Below are 13,926 nucleotides of genomic sequence, written 5' to 3'. Positions count from 1 at the left end.
TCTAATGTGGAAAATTAGATTATGGATTTTAGGTTTTTTTTAAATTCTTTTCTAATATATACATTTGATGCTGCAAATTTCTTTTTAAGAACTGTTTTCTACAAATTTTGAGAAGCTGTATTTTCATTTTCATTTAGTTAAAAATATTTTAAAGCTTCTCTTGAGACATCTTCTTTAACTCGTGTGTTTAGAAATATGTTGTTTAATCTCCAAGTATTTTGAGATTTTCCAGCTATCTATGCCATTACTGATTTCCAGTTTAATTCCAATATGGTCTGAGGGCAGATATTATATGATTCTGATTCTATTGAATTTGTTAAGGTATGTGTTTTATGTCTCAATATGTGATGTATCTTGATCAATGTTCCACTTGAGCTGTAGAAGAATGTATATCATGCTGTTGAATGAAATGTCAATTAGATCCAGTAGATCAATAGACCTGTTCAGTTCAATTATGTCCTTACTGATTTTCTGTCTGCTGGACCTGTCAATTAATGATGGAGGGATGTTGGGGTTTTGAACTACAACAGCAGAATTTTTGTTTCTTTTTGCATTTCTATTGGCTTTTGACCCAGAAATTTTGATGCTCTATCGTCAAGTATATACCCATTAAGAATTGTTATGTGTTCTTGGAGAATTAATCATTTTATCATTAGGGGATTCTTCTCTTTCTTCATGATAATTTTCTGTCCTGAAGTCTGATTTATTTAAAATTAAAATAGCTACTCTAGCATTCTTTTGATTGGTGTTAGCTTGGTATAGCTATCTCCACCCCTTTACTTTAAATCTATTTTTGTCTTCATATTTAAATTGATTTTCTTATATACAACATATAGCTGTTTTCAAAAAGAATTCTCTTCAGAAGTCTTCTAATTTGTACATTTAGAATATTAATATTTAAAGTAATTATTGACATAGTTTGGTTGATATCTACCATATTTGGAACTGTTTTATTTGTTGCCCTTGTTTTATGTTTCTGTTTTTGTTTTCCATTCTTTTTCTGCCTTTTCAGTTTTAATTGAGCATTTTTTTGGTTCCATTTATTTCTTCTCTTGCCTTATCAATTATAATTCTCAAATTTTATTTTAACAGTTTCCCTAAGCTGTTTTTTTGTTTTGTTTTGTTTCGTTTTGTTTTGTTTTTGATTTAAAACTAATCCAAGTCAATTATTAAATAACACCGAACTGCTTCCTGGACAGTACAGGTAACTTATAGCAGAGTATCCCCAATGCCTCTCTCCCTTCTTCTATGACACTGCTATCATTCATTTCACTTATCCATAAGCTGTAATCATGCAATAAATTATTGCTATTGTTACTTGTAACAAACGCTTTCTATTAGATCAATTAAAAATAAGAAAAATAATGGATTATTTTATCTACCTTCTTTTATTCCTTCTCTAAAATTCTTTACTTTTATATATAAATCCATAGTTCTGACCTATATAATACTCCTTCTTTTGACAAAATTCTTTAAACATTTCTTGCAAGGCAGGACTACTGGTGACATATTGTCTAGCTTTTATTTTTCTTATTTTTTTATTTTCTATTTTTCTGAAATAAGTATGCTTATTTCTTCTTTATGTTTGAAGGATAATTTCACTGGGTTTTGAGTTTTAGGCTGGTGAATTTTTTCTTTCAATAGCTTTAAATATTTCACTCTATTCTCTTCTTGCTTTCATGGGTTTTGGAGGGAGGTCTGATGTAATTCTTATGGTTGGTCCTCTGAAGGTAATGTGTTTCTCCCAAATTCTTCTACTCCTGGCTTCTTTCAAGATCTCTTTGTCTGTTTTGTTTTTGGTTTTTTTTTCAGTTGGAATATGATGGCTCGGGTATGATATTGACTTATTTCTGGAATTTTTCCTGCGTGGTATTCCCTGAGCTTCTAGGATTTGTGGTTTGCTGTCATTAATTTTAAGTATTCCCTGCCAGTATTACTAAAAACATTTATTTTGCTCCTCTATTTCTTCTGCTTCTGGTATCCCTATTATACAAATGTCACAATTTTTGTTATTGTCTCATAGTTCTTAGATATTTTGATCCATTTTTTTTCTCCCCACTCTTTATTTCTTTTTGTGTATTAGCTTGAGAGGTTCATCTGGCACATTTTCAGTCTCACTGGTTCTTTCTTCAACTCTGTGCAGTTTGCTGCTCACAACATTCAATCTGGCCAAACTGAGTTCCTTTTCAGGAAATTCTGTGTTGGAACCATGAGAGAATGGGCAAAGCTGAACTGGTAATATGAAGACTGGAAATATCATAACTACCACGTATGACTGTGCAAACTGGCCACAGAAGGAATTTGTACTCAGGAAGGGAAGCTGAAGCAATAATGAAGACTACAGGGGAAGAAAAAGAACAAAAGTCATGAAACATCAGCATCAATGCAACCATCTTGCAATCATGAGGGAGATACATCTTGATGGCAAAATTAATGCAACCAACAATGGAAAACAGAAAGGTGGGGGAAAAAATAAGGCTCCCTGTAGACATTTTTGAGTTGGCCAATTAATCCCAAAGCTTATTCTATCAAAAGTCTTCCTGTTTTAGAAGCCAATATATTTCTTTATTCAATAAGCTATTTTATTTAGTTGGGTTTTTCCATTACTTTTTCCATTACTTAGAGACTATAGCGTTACAACTGATTCTATTTGAGGAGAGTAATTTTCATTCTATGTGACTTTTATTGAGTGAAACATTTTCATTGTTGGGGAGATTTCTTCTATCCTGAGAAACCAGTTTGGATTGTCTCTCAGGTAATGGTAAGGCAGGAGACTTCAGCTGGTCTTCTGAGCTATAAGTCCCCTATTTGAAACTTCCTCACTTTTGACTTCTCCATCCTGTGAAATTTTACTCCTCCCTCACAGCCTCAGTTGGCTTCCTTCTTCTTGTAAAGTTTTTCCGTATGACTCTAAGTGGCAACAAACTCTTTTAATAAAGTCCATGGCAGAATTGCAGTCAATAAAATGACCTCAATTAATAGTTTAAACATCATCTTCTCACGGTTATATGCAGATACTTTCTGTTTTCAAGGCTGTGTACGGTCAAAATGCTCTCAGCTGCAAATAACAAAATACACAACTAACTCCTACAGAAATTTATTGTTTCTTTAACAAGAAGTCTAGAGGACTTCAAGTGATAGTGTAAGCATCTCAATAATGATATTAAAAAGCCAAGCTCTTTTTGTTCTAACATCTTTTGCACATTTCATTTTTGTTTTCATGCTTATTGCTCATGGCAAGAGGACAGCTGCAGCTCTAGTCAACCTCCATGTTTCTCTCATAAGAAGTTCAGAAGAAAGGTTCTAGTTTGTTTGATGCCATCCTGAACCCATATTATGCTTTCTTTGCTCTGCTTGTGTAGCATGTTGCCTTTGACTTTGAGCTTGTCCCTTCATGGTTGAAAGATGGCTGCAGCTGCTCCAAGATTCTCAGGTCAAACATCAATGGTGAGAGGCCAGAAAAAAGAATGTTCCTTCCCTAATTCTCCTTGAAGGATATGGAGCACTTCCCTGGATGCCATATAGAAGGCTTTTCTTTATATATTAGCTAGATGTTCTTAATCACTAACAAGAGGAAGAGAATTATAAGCATTGGATTGGATAAATAACATATCACTCTCTGTAGGTGGAAAGGGACCTTACCTTCCCTGAAGTATGTGGCCATCTGTTAGTAAAATGAATAAGGAGAGAAACAGGTAAAAATTTTTTTTGCCATAGAAAACTTCCCTTTTCCTAGATATTGAAAAAAGAGAGGCATTGAAGTTGCACAGTCCGGATTTTTTTAAAAGTTTTTTTTTAATACTCAAACATTGCAAATACTTTACAGTAAACAACTGTATATCCATCATGTAGAATCTGTCTTTACCATTTCACTATCCTTGTTTTATTGCAATCTCATCAGTTTACATTTCTTTATCTATCCATCATTTCATTTTAGTTTTTGGTATATTTCAATTAGCAATAATCGCGCCTCGGATAAACCTCATTGGCTACGATACTGCCACTGCGCAAAGCTTAGTTTTTGGTACATTTCAAAGTAAACTGCAGGCAATAATATGCTTCATCCCAAATACTTCAGCATGCATATCACTAGAGTTCAGTCTTTTGTCTGTGTTATTTTTCTTTGAAATGCAATTTATATATGGTGGAATGCATATATTTTCAATGTATTTGGTAAATGCATGTACATATAACCCATGTAATCCAAACAGCTATTGAGTTATAACCGTTAACATTACATGAATGTTTCCTTGTGATACTTTCAAATCCATCATCACCTCTAGGCTTTCCGAGGTAACCACTGTTCTTTTTCCCACATAAATTAGATCTTTTTATTCTATAACTCCATATGACTAAAATAATAGAATATTTTCTCTTTTGTGTAAAGCTTCTTTCAAGCAGTATAATGCTTTTGAGATTTATCTGTTGTTTTTGTGTAGTAGTAGCTCATTCATTGTTACTCATAAATAATAATGCATTGTATGAATATACCATATTTTATGTTTCTACTATCCTATTAATGGATATGTGGAGTATTTCTAGTTTTTGAAAGTTATGAATAAAGTTAGTCTGAAGATTCTTATCTAATTCACTGGAATTGGTATAGTTAGAATCAGAATTTGGTGGCTTATAAGGTAGGAATATGTTTAATTTTGTAAGAAATTGTTGGAATTTTTTTCCTAAATTGGCTATAAATTTTATAATTCCACTAATAACGTATTATAGTATCAGCTTTTTGGCAATGTTGTAGAAATCATATAACCTTAGAAATGTGAGTTTATTTCTGGTCCTCTATTCTATTCCATTGATCTATTTGTCATTCCTTATGCAGCTAGCATACTTTCTTGAATAATGATTTTTTAAAATTATTTTTATTAAAATATAATGTATGATTTGTCGCAGGGGTACAGGTCTGTGAATCATCAGGCTTACCATTTCACAACACTCACTATAGCACATACCCTTCCCAATGTCCACCACCCAGCCACCCCATCCCTCTCACCCCACCCTCCAGCAACCCTCAGTTTGTTTATGAGATTAAGAGTCACTTATGTTTTGTCTCCCTCCTGATCCCATTTTTTTTTAAGATTTTATTTATTTATTTGTCAGAGAGAGAGAGAGGGAGAGAGGGCATAGGCAGACAGAATGGCAGACAGAGGCAGAGGTAGAAGCAGGCCCCCTGCTGAGCAAGGAGCCCGATGTGGGACTCGATCCCAGGACGCTGGGATCATGACCCCGGCCGAAGGGAGCCGCTCAACCAACTGAGCCATCCATGCGTCCCCTGATCCCATTTTGTTTAATTTTTTCCTTCCCTACCCCCCAACTCCCCCACCCTGCCTCCCAAATTCCTCACATTAGAGAGATCATATGATAATTATTTTTCTGATTGACTTATTTTGCTCAGGATAATACTCTCTAGTTCTATCCACATCATTGAAAATGGCAAGATTTCATTTCTTTTGATGGCTGCATAGTATTCCTCTGTGTGTGTGTGTGTGTGTGTGTGTGTGTACATATATACACATACACATACCACATCTTCTTCATCTATTCATCTGTTGATGGACATCTAGGCTCATTCCATAGTTTGGCTATTGTGAACCCTGCTCCTATAAACTTGAATAATGATTTTTAATAGAAAATCTTGACATAGGAAAATATTAATTTCTTAATTTCTTCTTTTTCAGTATGCTTTTGATATTTGATGTTCTTTGCATTTTAATATATATTTTAGAATTAGCTTGTTACCAATGTCTCTAAAAAACCTGTTAAGATTTTCATTTGGATTTCTTGAAGTCTATAGTTCAATTTGAGAGGAAATACATTAAAAACATTGAATATTTTTTTAAAAAGTCTTTTTAATCCATTAACATGGTACATCTCTCCATTTATTTAGTTATTCTTTAAAGTCTTTTAGGTCTTCTTTGCAGTTTCCAGTGTGGAGGCATTAAACATCTTTCATTAACTTTTATTTTTAAGTATTTGATTTATTTTAATGCTATTGTAAATGGAGTTAAAAAAATCTCCTTCTCTGATTGTTTATTGCTAATTATAGAAACAGATTATTTTTGTGTACGATCTTTTACCCTACAGCATTGATAAATTCATTTATCAGGTGTGTAAGTTTTTTATAGTTTTTGTTTTGTGGTTTCACTGAAGATTTTTATATAAACAATCATGCTGTCTGTAAATAAAGGCAGGTTTACCTTTTCCTTTCTAATTATGTGAATTTTATTTCTTTTTATTGCCTTATTGCACTGGCTAGGATCTCCAGGTAAAATGTTAAATGATTTGTTGAGAGCTAACATCTGTGCTTTGCTCCTCATATTACATAGAAAGCTTTGAACCTTTCACAGTTGGGTATGATGTTAGCTGTAGGGTTTTAGAGGTTCTTAATTAGACTTAGAAGTTTCCTTCTATTCACAGTTTTCTGAATTTTTCTTGGCAGTGGGAGTTGAGTTCAGTCAGTTTCTTTTTTTCCTGCACCTATTGAAAAAATTGTACAAATTTACCTGTTATTCCGGGGAATAGACACGGGGGAGAGCATTTGCAATGGAATGGCAAAGTTCTACTTCATTGATGACTCTTATCAGATGCCCACACCCAGGTACTACTAAGGATCATGGGAAGAATGACCCCATATCCCCATCTGTAACTCAATTAGCACACAATAGGGGAAAGCAGAAGCTGATGGATAGGAGGAAACAAACCATTGAGCTTCTATTTGAAGTTCTCCAGTGATGGGAAACTCACTAATGACTATAGCTGCCAACTTCTTCCTTACAAAATTCTGAAATGAAGTTTGCCCTTTGAATAGGCCCAGGTCTGTCTCTGCTTATGGCTTCCTCCAATTCTTCTGTTTTATACCAAGAGAGTTTTTGTTATTTTTATACCAAGTTTTATACCAAATTTTATGTGTCAGTTTTATACCAAGAGAGTTTGTGTTATTTACATTGAATGAGTTCTAAATCATTTCATTCTAAAATAAGTGATGCTAGTCTACCACTTACAAGACCTCAAGAGTCTTCTGTTCCCTATCTAAATAAGCCCAAACACTTTTGCCTGGTAGCAATGGTCCTGTATCAGAGGGAGAGGAAGGCAAAGAGCCAGGCACACTGGAGCTTCATGCAATTTCAAGAGCAGGCACAGAGACCTCACAAGGCAGCAGCGAAGTTGGCTACTGACCAAAGTCCAGGTCCTAAGATCTGCACCTGTCGTGGCAGTTTCTGCCTTCTTCAATTACATCAGCTTTATCTTCAAGTTGGTGTCCACTTGATCCTGAAATAGATGCAGTAATTCCTGGAAAAACAGAGAGGATTCCCTTCACTCAATAGTAACTCTTTTGCTATTTTGCTATGTTTCCATTCACTTTTGATTTCTCAGGGTTAAGGTATGGCTATTTCCAATAAATCTTGCAAATCAAGATTTTGATAAGACTAATAAATGTTCACATCAATTAATTAGCTGGAGGAATTGCAGACAAGCATGGCCATATTAGGTAATGCTTAGTAATTATAACCTTAGTGTGATTCATTTTCTTTAAAAAATGAGGCTTAGGGATGTTAAGAGATTTTACTAATGCCACTAAGCAATTTGATAACAGAGCTGTGCAATCTGTACTTCTTAACACAGATTGGAATATTGAGCTTGTATGCACACATTTGTTCATTTGTGCTTTCCTTTAGATATGTAGTTAATGTCATAGCTTGAAAAAGTGCTAAGAACAGGCCATGCAGACATCTCTTTACTGGGTGCAGGGAATTCCCTATGACTAAAACAATAACCTCCTCAATTTTACTATGAAGCTGTGAGGTCAGACAGACCTCAAGTTTAATCACACTTTCTTCACTTACTGATCTTTGGGAAGTGATTTAGTATCTCTGAGCCTCAGTTTTCCCATCTGGATAACAGAATATTTCAAAAGCTGGGTTTTCTCAATTTTAACATTATGGAAATTTTGGACTGGATAATTTTTATTATGGGGCAAGCTGTGCTGTACTAAACATCCTGTGTCGACAGAAGTTTAGCAGCATCCCTGGTTTCTTTCCATCAAATGCCAGTCACACACTGCCCATACGCACAAATTACGACAACCCAAAATAGCTCCAGGGATCCCCTCATATCCCCGGAGAACACTACAGCAAGTATTAACTAACGCATATTCAAATCTTCAAACAGTGCTTGGCTCAGTGAAACTATTCACAGGTGTTAGTGTTAATACCTCTTCCCTGATCCCCACACCCTTCACCCTTGGTCAATTCCATCTACCATCATTCCTCTATTCTGAGACCCTGAGATTTGCTGGGTTTGGATCAGCTCTTCGATTCTGCTTTTTAGCCACCGAAATGGATGAAAATTGAAAGCATACCTGATGGTATTATTTTCAAAGCTGCCTCATATACTTTCCTTCACAATTTAATGGACTCATTCACAAATTGTAGGTACAGCTAAAAAATAACATGTATTATGTTCAATAGCTGTGATTTTATTTGTGGGGGAAGGCTGTGATTTTTTTTTTTTAAACCCAGAAGCAAATGCATGGTTAAAATGTGGATTTTGGGTGCAACCAGCAGACTTAGGATATATTACAGAGAAAACTGAGTCAGTATAGGGCCACTGATTGCTGAGCATAGAACAAAAGGTCCACTGTGGAAGGATTTCAAAGCTCCTGATAAAAATGCAGTCCTCATGAAGTGGGGACAGTGAAAGATAAATGTCCACATATAGTAGAGGTTTTGATTTTCAGGTTGGTGGAAGAAAGATCCACATTCAGGATGACTGAATGAAGGGTACTCTGAGAAGTGAATGGAGTGGTGGTCAGAGCTCTCAATGTTCACAGGGAAGCTCTGAGGGTCAGCCTGCCTGGAAAATGGGTTTGGGACATGGGTGGACATCTGGCTCTGGTCATTAAAGCAGAAGTATAGTTCTGAGCTCATCCATCACATTCTACCGAGGCAGAGGCAGATCTGGGGTGTGATTTTGAAATCATGGTTGTGATGATAAAACGAGAAACCAGGTAGGAGGAAAACCTCAGGCAGTGGGTACCTGGTCCTAATCTGGACATCTCTGTTTTTAATAAATCTCTCTGGAGTCTCTGGTGGATATGCTTTGTGTAAGTCTCAGAAGTGTCATTAATACTGGAGGGCTATGTACTTGAATAGCTCTTTGGTCCTGGGTTCAGCCAGCAGAAGACCTTCATGACAGCTACATTATCATGCAGCAAATATGTAATTCCAGCCTTAAAATGTCTAGGTGTATATTTTTGTACTTATATCCCAGATAAGAAAATTGAGTCTCAAAAAAAAAAAAAAAGCAACCAAAAAACAAAAACCAAACAATGGTGATAAGCTATAAAGAATATAGATTCAAACTCAGTTCTGTTTTCTCTCCAAAAGCTATGCTAAGGCTGTCTGGTTGGTTGAGAAAGGCCAGTTTAAACCAGATTTCAGGTAAGGAGAAGCTTGTTCTGTGGGGATAATATAGCCATGTACATAGCCCAGTGCATCTCTATCCTGAGCCACTGAGAGTCTGCTCACAGGATCTTCTGAGACTCCCCAACTTCTGCTCACACTTTAAGCATTAGCCATAAAAAGTTCCTGTGATTCTCAGTCCTCAATGCTGACTGGCTTACATGGGCACTTATTCAAAATGGAGATGCCAAGACCCTACCCTGGAGCTTCCGACACAGTGGGCATGGGGACATGACACCTCTGGACAAACCATTCTATGAAAAGTTCCCCCACAGATTGGATATGCCACCAGCTCCCATTCACGTCCTTTTCTCTCTGTGTGGGACACCTCTTGCCACCCCTCACCTCAGCTGAGTCCTCCTCATCCTCAGTTCAGCTCACCCCTCCAGCTGACCCAGCAGATTGAGCTTAGAGCACCTCCTTGGGCTCTCAGCATCGCCCACCTCAAATTTTAATTTCCATCTCAGCAGGTAGTAAACTGGATATTGAAATCATGTCTGCTTGTTGATCTCTGCTACTTTCTAGGAGAGTGGTTCTCCACTGGGGGTGATTTGGTCTCTCATGGGACATTTGATAATGCCTGGAGACATTTTTGATGGTTACAACTCAGACAGGGATGCTACTGGTCTCCAGTTGGTTGAAGCTGGGGTACTGCTAATCATCCTTCAATGTACAGAAAAGCCTTGCAACAAAGAATGATCCGTTTCCGATGTCAGTAGTGCTGCAGGGGAAAAGCTTTAATACCAAACCCCTTCTCTCTGTTTACTAGCTGTGTACCCCAAGCAGGTTTCTCATCTTCTCTGTGGCTGGCACCTCCTTCTATAGCATGGGTTTGCTGAAAGCCAGCTGTAGGAGGATGAAATGAGTTTGCACATGTAAAGTGCTTATAATGATGCAGGGCAGGCAGTATGTCAGTGACTGTTCACTGGACACACAACACGATTCCCAGTGGAGTGTAGAGCCTTTGGGGAGTAACAGCCCTGCTGACTATATTCCATGCAACATCCCCTCTGATGGACTTCCCCAGCCTTTGAAAACCCCTTTCCTCTGTTCCATGTTTACATTTCAAACTCACCTGGCCAGTTGGGAGTTCAGTGGGTTTAACCTTGACTTACTGGTTAACTCCCCTCCAGAAAGCAAGGCAGGTAATCACTTCAGAGCCTCCCTGGCGGATTTATTTAGGTTATGTAGGCTCCTCCTTCCCACTCCAGGCCTGTTTGGATGCAGATGTTCTGTGACCCCTCCCCTGGGTGCCATGGGTGCCTCCAGCCCTCTTCAAATGTGCCCCAAGGCCTTCCTCCTCAGGCCCTTGGCTATACCCTGGAGATACAAAGCAAAATAAGACATATGCTATGTTTGTCTATAGGAAACTTACAGACAAGCTGAACACACCCAATAGGTGTCAGTGCTCACAACAGGATACCTTCTTAGTCATCAAACTTCTAGAATCTGGGTTTGAATGTCTGGAGCAGAAAGTCTGGCTGGACAAGAGGATGCCAGCTCATATGCACTGCCACTCTGTTGGATGTACTACCGAACGTCTTCGTAAATACCACACTCGCAGCACGAGGAGTGTGGGGACAGTTTATACTGTCTTCCTTTCACCGCTGAAAAACTATAGCTTAGAGAGGTAAGTAACTTTCTCAAGGGAGAGGGACAAGGGAGTGCCTCTTTTTCCACATGTGACAGTAATAAGTGACCCCCACTTCACTGCCTACCTCTTCCTCTTCTTGTACTTGGGCATCTTGGGATCCTCCTGATCCTACCAGTCCTTCTCTGTGTCTGGTGGCCACCCATGAGCCTATGAATATGTCTGTCTAAAGGAACACACCATCTGTCCTACCCCAGTCAGCCTTGGCCATGCTGGCTTGGTCATTTTACTGGGAAGACAGTCTGGCCCTTGCCTCCAGAGGTAAACTGCTTCCCTCCACCAGCCTATGCTGTTGATCTGACTGGTTTGTTCAGTGCTCCCAACCTTGCAAATCATTGCCCAGGGTTGTCTTCAGTGCTGTCAAACCTGCTTATCTGACGAGGAAGGCTGGAGGAGCCAGGCTATAAAATTAAATGAAATTACTGCAGAAACTAGGGTGTTGGTGACAATGAGGTGGAATTATAACTTGGAGAATGGCAAGGGAGGTTTATGATACCCCAATGCTTATCTGCAAAGTCATTATTCAAAAGGCTCCTGTTTTCCCTAATGTCCATGCTTAATATCATCCTTTGCCAGCTACAGGGGGCTCACTGGCCTCTGCATAATGTTCTTCACAGATGAATAGAATTTGAACATTAGAGGGTCTCTGTTTTAACTAGCTCAATGCTGTCATTAGATGGATGGAGAAGCTCAGACTCATAGAGGTGCTGAGCTTGCCTCACTGTTCCAGAATATGTGAGTGACAGAAGTAATCAGTCAACCTCAGATCCCTTGGCTCATAGTTTGGTGGCTCTTTCCTTGCCATTTTGGAGCATTTTGTAATATAAAAAATTGTATCCACATACCACTGTGAATTAGTATTTAAACACAGAGCTAGGAAACAAGAGTGAGACACAAGGGAGAACAGGGTTGCAATGAGGTTTTAACCATGTTCACTGCATCGCATTCTCTCCCTCTGCAAGGAGCTCCCAGCCTAAGCCAGACCTCAAAAACCTACCCTTGCCACCCAAATCTTACACCAATAAGCACTTTTTTTTTGGTGTCTTTTTTCTTTTTTTTTTTTTCTTTCGGATCTTAGGAGAACAGAAAGCATAATGCACAGTGCCTGCCCTCAGTGAGTTCTGAGTCCACTGGGGAAGCAGACAAGTAAGCAAATTACCTTCTAAATGGATGCCTTTTGCAAGAGAAATGTGCAGAGAACTGGGCAGACAGTAATGCTCGTAAGAGTAAATGTTATCGGTGGCTGTCTGGAAAAGCTTCCTGGAAGAGGTGATCCTGACCAGGAAAGCATTCTAGCCTGGTATGACATGGACAGCTCATTACCCAGAACTGTGGCTTTTCTTGTATACTGTATTGCTTCTTTCCTTGGTGTGATCTTGAGGAAAAGGCCAAGATCTTTCCTTGTACATTTTTGGGTCTTTGTCTTCTCATAGCTCAGGTTCATAAATGTTTAGGTGCTCAAAATGGATGGATCAATGGTGCATCATCATGTAGAACATGGTCTTGGGCTCATTGTATGTCAAATGGAGATGATGATGCTTACCTTGAAGGGTCACGGGATTTTAAATCCTATGAAGCTCCTGGAATAGTTCTTGGCATAGAGAAACTGAGTGCTTTAGGGGCTGTTGTAATGCACCTTTCTTTCATGGCAGTATGCATGCTGTTATTTACAGTGCCTAAACCCATGTTTTCAGGGTTGCAACGTTTTTATTTTTCTTTTAAGAAATAGCAAATCTGGGACTCTTTCACAAAGCTGTTCTGGATTAATGGGAACAGTAGAGGAAAGAGCTACCTGCATGGGGTGTCCCTGGTGGCACTCATTGCAGAGGTGGTGGAAAATCAGCCTCTGTCCTCCTCCAGGCAATGAAATCCTGCTGTGAGACCAGGTGCAGTTAATTTCCACCAAGTTTTCTGGTTTTGGGGGATGTGTGGTGAGATTTCAGTCTAATGAGCTTTCAAATTTAGCTGGAATTTTTAGAAAATGCTGTGTATGAGATTTAATTCATGATGATCTGGAATAGTTCTGACCAAGTCAGTGTTTGTGGAAGGAGAGCCTGTGTGAAAAGCATGGATTTTAGAATTGCACTGGGTGGATTCAAATTCTAACCTAACCACGTAGAGATAGAGAGATTTTGGCAATTCCTTAAGCTCTGAGTCTTAGACTCCTCATCTACAAAATCAGGATATAAACATTGACTGTGCAATCACCACATGGATTGTATGAGATTTCATGTGTACTTGACTCACAATACCAATGACCCCACTTCCTGTGTCCTCACTCAGAAGGCTTGTCATTTCCTTACACCACTAATGATCAGTCCCTCCACAGGCTGGCTAGCAGAGGATGGTCCCCGAGCCCTGTCTTGTACCAGGCCTTCTCTCACATGTCTCAAATGTGTTCTGATCCTAAGCTCTGGATGAGAGAGAGCAAGCTTTGGAGTCCCTGTCTCAGCATCCTCCATGTTGGCAGGAGGACCTGAACTCAGCATGTGTTCCTGGCCACCCAGACATATACTAAAACATACCAACACCTCTAGGCTTTTCTAGTCTCTTGCAGTGAAAAGGCACTGGTTAAAAGGGAATTTTCAAGCAATAATACAATTAGCTTTGAAAATGGTTAGGCCATTCCATTGCAAGAAATGTTTAAAAAAAAAGCTAAAAACCAAAACAAAAAACTAATCACCCTTCTAATTTTAGGGTTACCTTTGCCTTTGGAATTCAAGATGGATGGTTTTCTTGCCCATGGTCACCTCTCCTCAGAATTCAAGAAACTCCTTCAATGATCATCTATTTTTCTTCCCAGTG

The 13,926-nt window shown here is 38.5% G+C and overlaps 1 pseudogene; it reads right to left on the bottom strand.

Annotated features, from left to right (window-relative positions):
* Positions 1-3,905: 3,905 nt before the first annotated feature.
* LOC116598049 lies at positions 3,906-4,015 on the bottom strand (annotated as a pseudogene).
* Between the last annotated feature and the right edge of the window lie 9,911 nt (positions 4,016-13,926).

This window comes from Mustela erminea, chromosome 8 (genome assembly GCF_009829155.1).
Source record: "Mustela erminea isolate mMusErm1 chromosome 8, mMusErm1.Pri, whole genome shotgun sequence".
Lineage (NCBI taxonomy): Eukaryota > Metazoa > Chordata > Mammalia > Carnivora > Mustelidae > Mustela > Mustela erminea.
This window is presented reverse-complemented; position numbering and strand designations above follow the sequence as displayed.